Below are 14,126 nucleotides of genomic sequence, written 5' to 3' on the forward strand. Positions count from 1 at the left end.
TAGGAGGCCGTAGTGGCTTAACAGGACGGAAGACTGGAGAAGGAGGTCTAAGTGGCTGTGGTGGCTTAACACGTTGACAGGCAGGTGGTGGAGAACTAGAGGGAAGTGCAGACTTAACCGGGGGAAACTCCGGTGGAGGAGGTCTAATAGGTAGAAGTTTGTTGTGCTGGCAAAAAGGAGGAAGAGGCTGGACCGGATGTCGAGGTGGCTTAGTAGTTGGCCGCTGTGCTACTTTGGTAGCACAGCTGCTAATACTAGCCCTCCCCTCAAGACCCGGATTCCAGACGGGGCCCAGTTGGACAGAGGCTGACTGTAAGGGCGGGCGGTCGGAGGTTTGGAGGAGGGCAGGCTCCTCCCCTCTAAAATGTTCAAAATCTTCACTAAATGAGGTGGAAAAAGGCACGGATTTAGGAGGAGAACGAGACTTGAGAGGCGGGGAAGCAGGTGTGGGGGGTGAAGACGGAGTAGAGTCATAGTAGTGGCGGAAAATGTCCTGGTAATAATTAATTGTATTATTAAAGTCATTGTTGGGAGTGTGACTGGGCTTGGAGGTGCTATAATTACCCTTGAAAATTGTCTTGTATAAAATTAGGTCCTTGGGTGGAATGTGAGAAAATTAATTTTCAAAAAACTCCTTGTCACTACTGTCATAGGAACAACTAGCAGGGGAATCAACTAAGGGGTTAATGGTGACATCATAGAGGGGCGTGAACGGAGTGACGTCACCGTGAGTTACAGGGGAGGCGGAAGCTAGTGGAGTAATGACAGAGTGGTGACTAGAAGTAGGGGAAGTAAACAAACTACCAACCCAAATTTAGGAGTCCTGGGCTGTCGTGGTGGAGTACTTGGTCGGGTATGCTGCTTGTTGGGGACGGAGTCCTGGAGGATCCAGCGCGAGGTGACGCGTTTCTGCTCGCCAGTTTCTGTTACGTTTGCGCGGCATCGCGGATGCGCGGGGAGTGTCGCCTCTCGATGCGCAGGATCCCAGCAGGCAGGAATGAAGGTATGTACAGCTTTTAATGTTCTATGTTGAATCCCATTCATTTATGCTAACAATGTTAGCGATCCAAATATACCTTTTTTGTGATCTGTAAAGTTCTACTAGCAAACACTAAATCAAAACGTGTAGTTTCCTCTGCCTTCTTTTCTGCTACCCATTCTGTTACCCATTCTGTTGTCATACATTAATGTAGGTTATAGTTTTATTTAGCATGCTGATTGAGTGTTCATTTTTTCATCTAGCCTAGTTCTATTCATTTGTCCATCAGTAAAATATTTTTGAAGACTACTCCAATTGTTTAGCTGACTATATCTGTGTGTGTTGTTACGTGTGTGCGGCATCGCGGATGCGCGGGGAGTGTCGCCTCTCGATGCGCAGGATCCCAGCAGGCAGGAATGTAGGTATGAACAGCTTTTAATGTGAAGTTACAAAAGAACACTGGTACAAAGAGCAAATCAAAGGTGTGTCTGAGCACAGAAAACTAAATGCTAATATAAACAGAAGACAGAGTTCGAAGTCCATAAAGCGCGAGCCAAGCGCGCGGAGGCAAGCTACATTCAGCAAGCAGAAAAATAAACAGAGACTACTCACGTAACGGTTGCAGGTGCAAACAAACTGGCGAGACTGAACTAAGGTAGCAGAAGGGCTTAAATACAGAAAACATAATTACAAACCGGTGTGTGAATGAGCCGTGCAGGAGGAGCAAACTAGGTAGTCAATGGTGACGAATGTAAACAAGGAAGTGCGCTATGAAATGGGATCGATAGAGTCCAAAACATGATCAAACATAATAGGAAAATACCAAAAGGGGACAAAACATACTAGATGTGTGATCCGGAAGCCGGATCACAACACTGTGTGTTACGTTCCCTGGTGGCTCAGAGTCTAGGGATCTTAGGGGAATGCAACATAAAAGTGTATAAACCAAATTAGTTGTAAATTAATGATACTGAAGCCAAGAATTGAAAACAAAAACTACTGTTATTGAAAAGTAACCATGAGGGGGGTACAACAAGACACACTAGCCTAGCTTGGGAATACAGGTGCTGTCAAATAAATTAACAAAACATACCAAAAAACACCTCTAGAAAAGAAAGGTAAGCTGACTAACTAAAGCTATTTAATTAGCTCAAACCAAAAACCTACCTACCTACTCCAAACAAAGAGGGGGTCCAAAATCTACGAGGGTGACAGCCACCACTAAGTCTGGTGTCTCTATACACAAACAAATCCCACATGTGTAGTGTATGGAGGCCTCTGTCTAACCTTTCCCAAGATTAAGCTGCAGATACTTACAAAAGTTGAAAGGTAAGGAAGACCAAAAAAACAGGTGGCACAAGTTTAGAAAAGAGCTTAACAAAAATGATTACAAAGACAAAGTAGCGTCTACCAAAGCTACACACAGCATGTCAGAAAAAGAATCCACCCCACCCAGTGGTGAGCAGGTGGTTTTAAGCAGGACAGGAGGATGAATGGTGGACCGGGATTGGCTGGCTGATTAACAGGTGAAACGAGGAACAGCTGGAAACAGGAACCATCCATCCATCCATTTTCTGCCGCTTATTCCCTTTCGGGGTCGCTGGCGCCTATCTCTGCTACAATCGGGCGGAAGGCGGGGTACTCCCTGGACAAGTCGCCACCTCATCGCAGGGCCAACACAGATAGACAGACAACATTCACACTCACATTCACACACTAGGGCCAATTTAGTGTTGCCAATCAACCTATCCCCAGGTGCATGTCTTTGGAAGTGGGAGGAAGCCGGAGTACCCGGAGGAAACCCACGCATTCACGGGGAGAACATGCAAACTCCACACAGAAAGATCCTCAGCCTGGAATTGAACCCAGGACTGCAGGACCTTCGTATTGTGAGGCAGACGCACTAACCCCTCTGCCACCGTGAAGGAACATGAACCAGTTGATTGGCAGTAGAGGTCGTGATTGAGTGTAACCTGTTCAAACAAAAGAAGAAGAAACACAAAAACAAACCACCACTAAGTGGAACGTAACAGTGTGGCATTGCATTAGTGTTTTACAATCTTCTCATCTTATTCTACTGAATAGGATGGACGGTGTCCAACTTTGAATAATCAAAAAATGGTAAAAAATTTCCAAACTTCCCGAGCTTTACTTCCCGTGGTAAATTTCCGGAAAGTTGCCAGTAAATTTCCGGAAACATTTACCTTAATCCGTATCAATCAATCATCATTATTAATCTCATAAAAAATTGTAACATAATTAACCTACTCAAAACTTTTTTGGCATTGAAATTCTACCCCGAATTTCCACTGAATGCGTAACGGCAGCAAAACGTTCTGTCGCGGCGCTGCCGTGCAGTGAAAAAGCACAGACCTTTATGAGATCTTGCTAATTCATGCATGATCACGTGACGAGGGGAGTTGTAGTAAAACAAACCACAAACAGTTCATTCTCTCTTTCTAGAGGAGCAGAAGTAAATGAACTCGGATTTGTCATTCAAGATACAAAACGGCAACACTTCGAGCTTTGCCGTCCATGGCACTGACTTCACTTGAATCGTGGAAAAGACACCTGTTTTGACTTGCAGAACGACAACTTTATTATTTCATTTGTAGCAAACAACTGTAACATCCCTGGCAACTGTTTGATTGTTTTAACTCCTGGTAACCCGGTATCAGCTGGTATTTGACACAGGCCCCCATAGCCCCATGTTGCCCAGGCAATGGCTGTATCCATCCATCCTTTTTTCTACCACTTGTCCCTTTTGGGGTCACGGGGGTGCTGAAGCCTATCTCACCTGCATTTGGATGGAAGGCGGTGTACACCCTGGATAAGTCGCCTCCTCATCGCAGGGCCAACACAGATAGACAGACAACATTCACACTCTCATTCACACACTAGGGCCAATTTAGTGTTGCTAATCAACCTATTCCCAGGTGCATGTCTTTGGAGGTGGGAGTAAGTCAGAGTACCCGGAGGGAACCCACACAGTCACGGGGAGAAAATGCAAACTCCACACAGAAAGATCCCGAGCCCAGGATCCAACCCAGGACCTTCGTATTGTGAGGCACACGTCCAAACTCCTGTTCCACCATGCTGCCCCAATGGCTGTATATAATTCTTTAATTTTGGAGCCCCAGAATCAGCATGTCTTTGTCCACTTGTGTCAATGAGGGGAGATTACGTCTGAAAATCTTTGACAGGTTGACTTCATGTCCATCCTCGCCTATTAGGGTGTTTTAAAGTCTAAAATACGATCCGCCTTGAAAAGGGAATATTTTATATTGAAAGTAAACCAGATAATTTATTTCGTGTTTGTGCATGACTTCTTGCGGTGATCGGCAGATATAGAAGCGCTGCATATATTTAATGCAGGAATACGCAGCGGAAACTGACACACTGACCTGAATAAAAAAGTAAAGAGTGCGCCGCCAGGGGAAATCCGGGGTAAGCATGATACTGCATCCACAAATGTGCTGTCAATATGAAGACGATAAGCAGTACATTTTCCATGGTGAATCTGATTAAAATTGTGGATTGTTTGACAGCACTAAGAAATATAAATAAAGGCTCTAGACCAGGAGTGTCAAACTAATTTTAGATCGAGGGCCACAAGGAAAAAAATCTATTCCCAAGAGGGCTGAACTGGTAAAATCACAGTACGATAACTTAAAAATAAAGACAACTTCAGATTGTTTTTTGTTGAAAAAAAAAAATGTTGTTTTTGTTTTTTTTACACTTACATGTTGCGGTTAATAGTCTCCTATCTTTGTCGTTATTTATACTTTCTGAATAAATTATGTGATAATGTTCATCAGTCAACTCTTTGGTGTTAATTTTGAATCTATCTAGATAAAAAAATTATATCAAGATCAAATTACAGGATGTTTTTTATGTAGCTTGCTCATTTTCCTCGATTGGTGCACTAACATCATGCGGTTTATTTTTTTATTTTTTTACATATGTAGCATCATTTACAAAAATACAAAGAATTGCTCGTGCGACATCTACTGGACACATTTAGAACAGCAGTTTCTTTCATTCAAAAATTTTGGCTCATCCCGTGGGTCGGATAAAACCTGTCCGCCGCCCTGATCCGGTCCACGGGCCGTACGTTTGATACCCCTGCTCTAGACCATGTGAAACGCCACAGCAAATTTTCCTGAAGGAACTCTCCTGAAGGAATCAATAAAGTACTATCCATCTAAATGTATATGTTTCATAAAGATAAAGTTGTTGTGGCACATGCGCAGTCTGCGTCTCCCTCCGCTGCGGGACCACCCAGAGAACCCGCTGACAGCGCACCGGGACGCGCCTCCGCTCACACTGAGCGCAGCACGCTGAAAACAGCATGCCCAAACAGCGACAAGCCTGCACTCATTTACCAATCTGCTCACCTGGTACTGATGAGGGCATGCTCAATAAAGGACCAGTGGACCCAAAGATTGGGCGGGAACTTAGAACTAAGTGAATCGTAAGCAAAGCTCTCTGCACTATTCTTGTTTCCTCTCCGTGGCTTGACTTTTCTCTTGTCTTCTCCGGTGTCCCCGCACTACCCTCCGTCGCCTGCAAAGTGAGCTGTGCGTCTCACTTTCCTCCGGATCTCCTTCTTACTCTGATTGCCTCCTTCGTTCCTCGACTCCTCGCTCGCCCCCGGACAACGACGACTCGCTCCTGCCTTTTGACCCTGCTTCTGCCCCTGAACAATCCTGTCTGCCTCGTCCTTGTCTGACAGCATTGCGTTTTCAACACTTATGGTAAAACGCTTCAATTAAATACTTCACATAGTCTTACACCATACATACTCTTGGGTTTTTTTGTCACACTCCATTATATACTTCAATATTATTGTTTATTATTGTTATATAAACATTGGCTATATACTAGAGATGCGCGGTTTGCGGTCTCATCCGTGTAGTCCGCGGTTTTGCGGGTCGGGCGGTAGACATGACGAAAAAATTGATTTTAATTAGATTTGGGCGGGTGGCGGTTGAACCATCCAGAAATATTTGATATGCATCGTTCTGTGATCGGTATTCTTTACCATTCAAAGTGCCATTTAAGACCCGTGTCATAAAGCAAAGAAGACAATAAGAGACGCTATTTTTCTATTGAATGACCGCCGGTAATCACCCAGAAAATAAGTATTAGGGCGGGCTATGAAGCCATTGGCTTTGTCGCCTACTACAACATGTACGATCTGTTTGTCAGTCCAGCATCATGTTGTGTGTGGCTTCCGCAGCCCAACACGCACACCACTGCAAAGCATACTGGGTGACACAGAGTACACTAATGGTTGTGATATAAACAATTTTAACACTCTTAGTAATATGCGCCACGCTGTGAAGCCACACCAATTAAGAACGACAAACACATTTCGGGAGAACATCCTCACGGTAACACAACATAAACGCAACACAACAAATACCCATAATCCTTTGTATTCATGACACCTCCTAACTATTTTATACACCCCGCTTTCAGCAAACCCCGCCACCTCCCCCCGTGCGTCGGTAAGGTGGGCGGGGTTGGGGTCGCGGGGGTGTAAAATATATTCAGGAAGTGTCATGAATACAAAGGAGTATGGGTATTTGTTGTGTTACTGTGAGGATGTTCTCCCGAAATGTGTTTGTCAATCTTGTTGGGTGTGGCTTCACAGCGTGGTGCATATTAGTAAGTGTTAAAGTTGTTTATATCACAACCATCAGTGTACTCTGTATCACCCAGTATGCCTTTCAATCTTGAACGTGTAATTGCGGAAGCTGCACACAACATGTTGCCGTACCAACAATCGGTTCGTACATGTTGTTGAAGGTGTCTAAGGCAATGGCTTCACAACACGCCCTTATTCTTGTAATCAGGATGAACGCTATTGGATAGCCGCAGGAACGTTAGCGGCTCCAATTGTTATCGTTACTCTGTGAAACGGGTTTAATTAGCTCTGTGAGTTTTAAAGGCGGACAACCTCTGATGTATTACAGCGGGTGGTTGGCGGGCGGGTACGGTCCTGATAAGATGTTGGTTCGGGTGGACGGCGGGTGGATGACGACTTCGGAGATGCGGATGCGGATGATATAATTGCCTATCCGCTCATCTCTACTATATACATATAATACATTTATGAACATTACTGCCATCTGGTGTCCGTTTGCCGTCACTCCCTTTGTTAAACCATAACAAAAGTAAAGTTAAAGTTAAAGTGTTATTCTCTTAACACCACAGTGTGCAGTAGGAGAATATGTGCCAGTCCAAATTAAACACGGAGACCAGTCTCACAAATATTGTTACGGCACTCCATGAGCGCATGCAGAGGGAATATATTGGGCTAATTGTCAAAACAGCTCTTTCAGACAAGGATTGCTAGACTTGAGGGCACTCGTTTGCCTCTTGTGCTTGTATGATCTAATAAGGCCCAACAAATTTACTGGAATGATGGCTCTCATTGCGTGAATTCCATTGGTCACACCGACATGTGCAAAAATGCCAAAGTACAACTGCATCCTAATAGGACTTAAGGACATTTGTACGGTGTCTCAGAAGTAGCAACAAAACAATAAAACGGAATTGAAAAAAGGTGAACTGCTTTGGTTACAGCTTCTCAAAGGAGCCAAACAGGATTGTGCAAATCAAAACTTTTTTGGCAGTTAGCACATGTTGTGCATTTAGGATCACCGTAAGTGCTGAAAATCCATCCATCCATCCATTTCTTACCGCTTGTCCCTTTTTGGGGTGGCGGGGGGGTCGCTGAAGCCTATCTCAGCTGCATTTGGGCAGTAGGCGGGGGGCACCCTGGACAATTCGCCACCTCATCGCAGGGCCAACACGAAAAAGAAAGACAACATTCACACTCACATTCACACACTAGGGCCAATTTAGTGTTGCCAATCAACCTATCCCCAGGCGCATGTTTTTGGAGGTGGGAGGAAGCCGGAGTACCCGGAGGGAACCCACGTAGTCACGTGGAGAACATGCAAACTCTACACAGAAAGATCCCGAGCCCGGGATTGAACTCAGGACTACTTAGGGCCTTCGTTTTGTGAGGCAGATGCACCAACCCCAGTTCCACCGTGCTGCCCAGGTGCTGAAAATGTGAGTTCCAAACATGGAGTCATTGCAGAGATATTTAAAAAAAAAATGTTTGCTTTGTTCCAAGAGTGCAAATTGAGATTTGCCATTATTTGTGACGTGAGTTAAATTGTTGTCAGAAGATATTCCCCATACATGGTAAATATTTTCCGGTTTACACTTTTAAAAGAACGCAATTTTGATTTCCCATACTGGTGTTTCTTCACAGTCCGCTCACTTATGGTCAGCCTTTGGCTTGTACATGTGCGGTTGGATGCTAAAATCCCCTGCTGTTGCCCTTCCTAATAAAAAATAAAAAAAAGTCGCTTATAATTGTATTTTAATTGAATGTTCTTAATTTAATTTTATTCCAAACAAAACATTTAAAAAAATACAAATGAACTAAAAGCAGTCGTTTTTCTCACAATGTGTCAACGTTGTTCTTATAAAATTGGGAACGATATCTCATATTCTTTCTGTTTTTGTAACATTGCAATATTTTCTCGTAATATTATTACTTTTTTAAGTAACGTTATTACTTTTTTTCAAGTAACATTATTACTTTTTAATGCAAAATAGTGACATTAGTCATATACAATTCTGACAATATTGCTAACTTTTTTGTTCTTCTTGTAAAATAGTGAGTTTTTTAGTAAAATTATGGCTTTGGTCATAATTTTCCCAACTAAAATTCAGATTATTATTATAATATTGCCCACATTTTAAAGTTTTCTTATAAACATGTGACTTGTGTCAAGGAAAATTACAACTATTTTCAAAAAACTGCCAAAATTTTAAGGTCTTTATGTATATTTGCGACTGTTTTTTGAGTAAAATTCCAACTTTTATCATAATATTGCAAAAATGTTCCGTTTTTTGTTTTTTTGTAAATTTTTTACCTGCATTGAGTAGAATGACTTTCAAATTCAAATGTTATACACATTACTTAATGTAATATTTAAGTAACATTTTAAACTCACTTAACTGTCCATACGCCACTTAATCGATACTTTTACACTCAGAATTTCCATTCTTCCAATTGTTTACATTTCTAATTTGCAATTATTATTCAAATATATTCAAAGCAAATAGTTGTCTATCGATAACTCATAGTTGTTTTGATTGCCATCTCTCCTTATTTATTCTATGTTATGTTATTATCTTATCTTAGCTCAACACCTAGATGTATGGTGTACTGCAAATGTCTAAAACATAATTTAACCTAAGAATGTTATACTACAGTTTCAAAGTTGAACCTAATTTAAACTAACATGTAATACATTCATTTTCCCACCTCCCCCAATGCACCACAAACACACATGCACACAAAGTTGCATGTGTTGCACAGATAGACAGACCATTATTTAAAAAAAAAAAAAAAAAAAAAAATATATACATATATATATATATATATATATATATATATATATATATATATATATATATATATATATATATATATATAAAATAAAAATAGGTTAATATAAAATAAAAATAGGAGAAAATCTCAAAGTGCTAAAGTGAGATAAAAGTAAAAATAGATGAAGAAATCAATAAGAATTCATGCAAAATGGAATAAACTAATGCGTTTGGCAGAGATAATGTGGGGGTATTGAAATAAGAAATGAAGAAAATATAGACTGAAGATATACTTGTATGTTTTGGTATATAAATAGCGCTTTTATATATACTAGTATATATATATATATATATATATATATATATATATACTAGTACATATAAAAGCGCTATTATATATATATATATATATATATATATATATATATATATATATATATATATATATATATATATATATATATACTAGTATATATAAAAGCGCTATTTATATACCCAAACATACAAGTATATCTTCAGTCTATATTTTCTTCATATCTTATTTCAATACCCCCACATTATCTCCATCCATCCATCCATCCATCATCTTCCGCTTATCCGAGGTCGGGTCGCGGGGGCAGCAGCCTAAGCAGGGAAGCCCAGACTTCCCTATCTCCAGCCACTTCGTCTAGCTCTTCCCGGGGGATCCCGAGGCGTTCCCAGGCCAGCCGGGAGACATAGTCTTTCCAACGTGTCCTGGGTCTTCCCCGTGGCCTCCTACCAGCTGGACGTGCCCTAAACACATCCCTAGGGAGGCGTTCGGGTGGCATCCTGACCAGATGTCCGAACCACCTCATCTGGCTCCTCTCGATGTGGAGGAGCAGCGGCTTTACGTTGAGCTCCTCCCGGATGGCAGAGCTTCTCACCCTATCTCTAAGGGAGAGCCCCGCCACCCGGCGGAGGAAACTCATTTCGGCCGCTTGTACCCGTGATCTTATCCTTTCGGTCATGACCCAAAGCTCATGACCATAGGTGAGGATGGGAACGTAGATCGACCGGTAAATTGAGAGCTTTGCCTTCCGGCTCAGCTCCTTCTTCACCACAACGGATCGATACAACGTCCGCATTACTGAAGACGCCGCACCGATCCGCCTGTCGATCTCACGATCCACTCTTCCCCCACTCGTGAAAAAGACTCCTAGGTACTTGAACTCCTCCACTTGGGGAAGGGTCTCCTCCCCAACCCGGAGATGGCACTCCACCCTTTTCCGGGCGAGAACCATGGACTCGGACTTGGAGGTGCTGATTCTCATTCCGGTCGCTTCACACTCGGCTGCGAACCGATCCAGTGAGAGCTGAAGATCCCGGCCAGATGAAGCCATCAGGACTACATCATCTGCAAAAAGCAGAGACCTAATCCCGTGGCCACCAAACCGGAACCCCTCAACGCCTTGACTGCGCCTAGAAATTCTGTCCATAAAAGTTATGAACAGAATCGGTGACAAAGGACAGCCTTGGCGGAGTCCAACCTTCACTGGAAACGTGTCCGACTTACTGCCAGCAATGCGGACCAAGCTCTGACACTGATCATACAGGGAGCGGACTGCCACAATAAGACATTCCGATACCCCATACTCTCTGAGCACTCCCCACAGGACTTCCCGAGGGACACGGTCGAATGCCTTCTCCAAGTCCACAAAGCACATGTAGACTGGTTGGGCAAACTCCCATGCACCCTCAAGAACCCTGCCGAGAGTATAGAGCTGGTCCACAGTTCCACGACCAGGACGAAAACCACACTGTTCCTCCTGAATCCGAGGTTCGACTATCCGGCGAAGCCTCCTCTCCAGTACACCTGAATAAACCTTACCGGGAAGGCTGAGGAGTGTGATCCCACGATAGTTGGAACACACCCTCCGGTCCCCCTTCTTAAAGAGAGGGAACACCACCCCGGTCTGCCAATCCAGAGGTACCGCCCCCGATGTCCACGCGATGCTGCAGAGTCTTGTCAACCAAGACAGCCCCACAGCATCCAGAGCCTTAAGGAACTCCGGGCGGATCTCATCCACCCCCGGGGCCTTGCCGCCGAGGAGCTTTTTAACTACCTCAGCGACCTCAGCCCCAGAAATAGGAGAGTCCACTACAGATTCCCCAGGCACCGCTTCCTCAAAGAAAGACGTGTTGGTGGGATTGAGGAGGTCTTCGAAGTATTCCCTCCACCGATCCACAACATCCGCAGTCGAAGTCAGCAGAACACCATCCGCACCATACACGGTGTTGATAGTGCACTGCTTCCCCTTCCTGAGGCTCCGTATGGTGGTCCAGAATCGCTTCGAAGCCGTCCGGAAGTCGTTTTCCATGGCTTCCCCGAACTCTTCCCATGTCCGAGTTTTTGCCTCTGCGACCGCTAAAGCTGCACACCGCTTGGCCCGTCGGTACCCGTCCACTGCCTCCGGAGTCCTATGAGCCAAAAGAACCCGATAGGACTCCTTCTTCAGCTTGACGGCATCCCTCACTGCTGGTGTCCACCAACGGGTTCTGGGATTACCGCCACGACAGGCACCAACAACCTTGCGGCCACAGCTCCAATCAGCCGCCTCGACAATAGAGGTTCGGAACATGGTCCACTCGGACTCAATGTCCCGCACCTCCCTCGTGACATGTTCAAAGTTCTCCCGGAGGTGTGAATTGAAACTCTCTCTGACAGGAGACTCTGCCAGACGTTCCCAGCAGACCCTCACAATGCGCTTGGGCCTGCCAGGTCTGTCCGGCATCCTCCCGCACCATCGCAGCCAACTCACCACCAGGTGGTGATCGGTAGAAAGCTCCGCCCCTCTCTTCACCCGAGTGTCCAAAACATAAGGCCGCAGATCCGATGACACAACTACAAAGTCGATCATGGAACTGCGGCCTAGGGTGTCCTGGTGCCAACTGCACATATGGACACCCTTATGTTTGAACATGGTGTTTGTTATCGACAAACTGTGACGAGCATAAAAGTCCAATAACAAAACACCACTCGGGTTTAGATCCGGGCGACCATTCTTCCCAATCACGCCTCTCCAGGTTTCACTGTCGTTGCCAACATGAGCGTTGAAGTCTCCCAGTAGGACAAGGGAATCACCCGGAGGAGCACTTTCCAGTACTCCCTCGAGTGTACCCAAAAAGGGTGGGTATTCTGAACTGCTGTTTGGTGCGTAAGCACAAACAACAGTCAGGACCCGTCCCCCCACCCGAAGGCGAAGGGAAGCTACCCTCTCGTCCACTGGGTTGAACTCAAACGTACAGGCTTTGAGCCGGGGGGCAACCAGAATTGCCACCCCAGCCCGTCGCCTCTCACTGCCGGCAACGCCAGAGTGGAAGAGGGTCCAGTCCCTCTCGAGAGAACTGGTTCCAGAGCCCTTGCTGTGCGTCGAGGTGAGTCCGATTATATCCAGCCGGAACTTCTCTACCTCACGCACTAGCTCAGGCTCCTTCCCCCCCAGTGAGGTGACGTTCCACGTCCCAAGAGCTAGCTTCTGTAGCCGAGGATCGGACCGCCAAGTGCCCTGCCTTCGGCTGCCGCCCAGCTCACAATGCACCCGACCTCTATGGCCCCTCCTATGAGTGGTGAGCCCATTGGAGGGATGACCCACGTTGCCTCTTCGGGCTGTGCCCGGCCGGGCCCCATGGGAACAGGCCCGACCACCAGGCGCTCGCCATCGTGCCCCAACTCCGGGCCTGGCTCCAGAGCGGGGCCCCGGTGACCCACGTCCGGGCGAGGGAAATCTGGGTTCATTTCGTTGTAATTCCATAGAAGTCTTTGAGCTGCTCTTTGTCTGATCACTCACCTAGGACCTGTTTGTCTTGGGAGACCCTACCAGGGGGCATGAAAACCCCCAGACAACATAGCTCCTAGGATCATTGGGACACGCAAACTCCTCTACCACGGTAAGGTAGCAGCTCAGAGAGGAGCCACATTATCTCTGCCAAACGCATTAGTTTATTCCATTTTGCATTAATTCTTATTGATTTCTTCATCTATTTTTACTTTTATCTCACTTTAGCACTTTGAGATTTTCTCCTATTTTTATTTTATATTAACCTATTTTTATTTTTAACCTATTTTTATTTTTATTTGAACCTCTGGGGTTTTTACACAATTTGTACCTGGAAAGATACACACTTAAACACACACTAACAAACAAACAAACAAGTTTGCAGCGATCTTACCACCAATGGCATAAGCTGACAACATGACTAATTGGTGTCGTCTTTTATCAGTCATGCTGAGTTACTTTGATCATTTTTTTCTCTCAGGACAGTCTCTCGCAAAATGTCCTTCTCTGCCACAACGCCAACAAGCAGTAGGGTGTAACTGCTGTTGTTATTGCTGTCTTCTATTTTCTTTTTCCTTTTCACTACTTTTTCCGCATGGAGTGCATGGTTTATATATTCTTCTAATGTACCTTGTTTAACCATCTTATATCTACTTTTGACCTTCTTTTTGCCTTCTGTTACCTCCTTGTTACCTTCTTTTTACCTTTTTATAATCATCTAAAATCTACTTTTTCCCTCTGTCTCTCTCTTCTGCCTGTTGCAGTGCCCTGTCTCATCATCTTCCTTTCTGCAATATAACATCTTCTCACCCCCCTGACTCTCTCTCTCTCCCTTCTCTCTGGCCCTGGCCACTTTTAGCCAAAATTGTAGATCCTCATCTCCTTCTTCCTTCATCTTTTTAAGATTGCCTTTTGTTTTTGCTTTT

General features: G+C 44.6%; 1 long non-coding RNA gene across 2 annotated transcripts in view; it reads left to right on the forward strand.

The window, feature by feature from the left end:
• The first annotated feature begins 742 nt into the window (after positions 1–742).
• Positions 743–14,126, forward strand: part of LOC133548785 (uncharacterized) — a 43,497-nt gene continuing 30,113 nt past the window's right edge. For both annotated transcript variants that reach the window (XR_009805964.1, XR_009805965.1), the window contains exon 1: positions 743–1,003. This is a non-coding gene — a long non-coding RNA (uncharacterized LOC133548785). The remainder of the gene's footprint in view (positions 1,004–14,126) is intronic.

This window comes from Nerophis ophidion, linkage group LG03 (genome assembly GCF_033978795.1).
Source record: "Nerophis ophidion isolate RoL-2023_Sa linkage group LG03, RoL_Noph_v1.0, whole genome shotgun sequence".
In the NCBI taxonomy this organism is placed as follows: Eukaryota; Metazoa; Chordata; class Actinopteri; order Syngnathiformes; family Syngnathidae; genus Nerophis; species Nerophis ophidion.